Below are 4149 nucleotides of genomic sequence, written 5' to 3'. Positions count from 1 at the left end.
TAGTTTTCACTAGGTGATTCTCACAAGGAAAACCAGCAAAATCAGTGTGAAAACTAGTGAAAACAAGGTGCAAAATCAGAGTTATGTAGCAACTAACTAAATCATATAAACCCAGTTTTAAAGTAGATGTGTAGCAGATATTTAGCAGCATACAAACCATATAATTCTCCCCCTATTTGTCTTCATAAATAGAATAGAAGAAGGGGTAAAAATAGAATTAAGAAGAAATTTGAGAATTAAGAATATCCAACTCATTTCTTAATAAGAAAAACCAGAATACCAGTGTGGGTAGCAGCACCATTGCAACAACAAACCTGTGATACCATAACAAAATTGCAGCAAAAATCTATGGTTTATCAGAGCTATGATAACAACAAAATTAAAGTACCATAGACCCCAAAAATTTGAACAAGGAGACCATAGTTTCTCCTCCTATCTTTTCTTCATCCAGCAGTTCCCAACATGGAGTACTTAAAAAAAAGTTTAACTTCAAGTTGGTCTCACAATCTAAATCACATTCTCCACACAACATATGCCATCCTCATAACTTGGTGTCAACAGAGGCAAGTTAGCTGGGATAAAAGCACATCCCGAACCATGTACACCAAAATCTTTTGAACCATCAACAAAATATAGTTTTGTCTAGGAAGCTGGTATGATATTTGCTCAAGCAGAAACTGAAATTTGAAGAGCCACATATATTTGATTGCAGTAATTGTAACAAGACCACTTATCCTTGGGCAACTCTTCTAACACACACAACCCAATATCCCGCAAGCAGACAACATAATAAACCCAAGCAAGATGAAGACTCCAAATGTAATCACATATACAAATATTCATTAACCCATGACCACCAATGAGATTGTCATACATAGAAAGCTTTAAATTTCAAGGAAAACAAAGAATATATCCCTTTATTATCTAATTCAGAGGCACAAAGAATGCATATTTGACCCATAATGGGTTTTGAAAGAAAAGAAACAACTGTAATCATGCATAAGAATTCATAACAGTTTTATTCAAATGTGCCAGAGGTAAAACAATCGATTGTTTCGTGAAAACAATCAGTTGTTTTTCTAAGACAACAAGAAAATGTTTTTCAAAGCAAATCATCTTTCAAAGTGATGGGAAATGCATAATGAAATACATTCATACCTTTGCATTACCTCAACATGTTTAGAAGTTCATTTGGTTTTATGAAGCCAAAAGCATAGGATGAACATATACAACTTACTTTACATAGGTAATGAATTTTGACTTGTCAAGAATTTGAGTAAGGTGTATACTTTTAAACCATAATAATAAGCATCACTTTGATTAGTCTTCATGATAGCACCTGTACTTGAAAGGTCCTGCAAAAGTGAAGTGTTCAAGTGCTTTCAAGTGTAGAGCAACAACAACATAATGCATCAGTTTTAAAGCAATCTATACAACCAAATCAAACATAAACTTTTGGCCCTATTTGTTCTCACAAATAGACAACGAGAAGGGTTGTACAAAGCAGAAATCAGAATGATAATAAAGTAGTCCAGCAGTACAAACAATCTTGACATTTCAAGAATAGAAAATGATATAGAGCTTTCAAGAAAACAACTTGATATATTCTTTTATTATCAGATTTTGAGGCACACTCAATGTATATTTGTCGAAAAGCAAGATTTGAAAAAGAGAAATAGGTTTAACCATTTGTAAGCAAATTTGGCAGCATTATACAGAGGTGGCAGAGGCAAAACAATTGGTTGTTTCGAAAAAACAATAAGTTGTTTCGAGAAAACAATTGGTTGTTTTGAAAAAACAATTGGTTGTTTCGAAAAAAAAATCGGTTGTTTTACTGTGACAACAAAGAAAACATTTTTCATAACCAAAAATTACCTTTTAAACTGATGAAAATTGCAGTATGCAATTTGTTCATACCTTTGCACAGAGAACCCCAATAGATTCACCCAAAAAGAAGACTTTGAGATGTTCATATGGTCACAAGGCACACTTACATAAATTGAGAAATAAAAACACACATACTCTCTTTATTCTTGAAGTTTCTCTTTTGCCCAACCACTATGCATGGCTAAGGATTTCTCTTGACATTTAAAGAACCCTGCTAGATGTACACATTTGAAAAGTGCAGGCACAAGAACTGACTTTAAATCTTTTTCCCTTGAGACTCATTCTTTACACCCAATATAATTCTTGGCTTTCAAACATACCTATAAGAAAAGGTTAAGAAGCAAGATTTGGTCCCCTTATAAATTTGGGTCCAATGATGTTAGTAGGAACCTTAGAAATCCTAGGAATCCACTTCATAACACCTTTAGGAACAAAAAATTTCCTAATTTTACAGAACCTAACAGAATGATCCTTTCTCATACAATATAAGCAAGAAACAACCGGTTGTTTCGATTTTTCAATCGGTTATTTTTCTGCAATGGTTGAAAAAGGTTTTGAAAAGCCACTATTTTTGCTCCGTGGATTAAAACAGAGTCCAGATTTTCCCAAAACAAAATTTTGAGATGCAAGTACAGTCTTAAAGTTGGATTTTCCTTTAGAAATTTTATCCACAGTTTTCACAAGATAAAGAACTTTCTTTTGAAGAGATTCACAATTTTTACAAGAAGTAGAATCACACTTGCAAGAAGAATTTTGATAAATCATTTCCAAATTTTCAAAATCAGTTTTTGAATTGTCTAATTTTTCTTCCAGGATTTTGACTCTATTTTCCAACCAATTGTTTTTACTTTTCAACTGATTGTTCAAAAGGGTCAATTTATAAGCTTCTTCATGAGTTTCTTTGAAAGACTCAAGAAGTTGATTATACTTTTCAACATCAATGGAAGAGTTTGTACTTACACTGCTTGATGTAGATTCTTCCTTTACAATGAAACAAGGATTGACTTCCTCATCATCCTTTGATAAAGAACTTGAAGATGAATCATCATTGTATGCTCTTATTGATTTTCCTTTCTTCTTATACTTCTTGTAACTCCCATTCTCTTTGCTCACATTGCTTGGACATTCAGCCTTGATGTGTCTCTGTTTACCACATCCAAAACAAGTGTAGTTTGTAGAATTAAATTCATTAACATTCTTGGTATTATACCTGTTTGATGGCTGGTTTTTGTCCTTGCTATTCTTCACATCAATCGTGCCTTCATGGATAACGTCAACGATGTCCCACATCTCCTTTGCAAAAGAACATTTTGAGACCCTGAAAAACTCATTGGAATTTAAGGCATAAGAGATGATATTTTTAGCAATGCAATCATATTGAGCCTTTTTAGTTTCACTCTCAGTCCATTGGGATCAAGGTTTCTCAATGAAAACATCATTTTTTTCAATTTTAGGAACAAAAGAGCCATTTACAATAGCATCCCAGATTCCTCTATCAATTGATTCAACAAAGATTTTTATTCTAACCTTCCATAATTGATAATCCAGTCCACAAAACAAAGGTGGCCTGTTTATTGAAGCACCCTTCCCAAAGGGTAATTTTTCAGCCATTTAAAAAAATGTTTAGGATCGAAACTTGAATGACTTTCAAGAACCTTGCTCTTGATGCCAATTGTTAGAATATTAAGGTTAAAAGAAGAGGGGGGTGAATTGTTTTTGAAAGATTTTCGCAAGTATTGAAGGTAAAGTGAAAAGCTGTGAAGAATTAATCAATGGAAAATTTGTCCAGCCAAATATAAAACTGTTTTTAAGCTTGATGCAAAAAATCAACCTGTTGTTTTTACGAAACAATCGGTTATTTTTATCAAAAGTTTATAAAAACAAAGTTAAAGCAGTTTAAAGAGTGTAAGGATAGAGAGATTCACACAGAATGTTTACATTGGTTCACTCAACATCTGAGCTACATCCAGTCCTAAAGAACCACTAAGAATACACTACGTAATCAACCCTAGATTACAAGCTACACACACCAAGAGTGATGATCTTAAACCCCTCAAGAACACACACCACTCCTTGGCAAAAACCACACCAAGAATGTTGATCTTGATCCCCTCAAGAACACACAACACTTCTTGGCAACACCTGTACAAAAATAAAATTATTAAGGAATAAAGGAGTAGAATACACCTGGATAAATCACAAGATCAAAGTTCAGAATACAGGACCTAATCCTATTTCACACACTTGAGATGATCCAAAGCT

Source organism: Phaseolus vulgaris, chromosome 8, assembly GCF_051622355.1.
Source record: "Phaseolus vulgaris cultivar YP4 chromosome 8, ASM5162235v1, whole genome shotgun sequence".
In the NCBI taxonomy this organism is placed as follows: domain Eukaryota; kingdom Viridiplantae; phylum Streptophyta; class Magnoliopsida; order Fabales; family Fabaceae; genus Phaseolus; species Phaseolus vulgaris.
Note: the sequence above shows the minus strand (reverse complement) of the source record.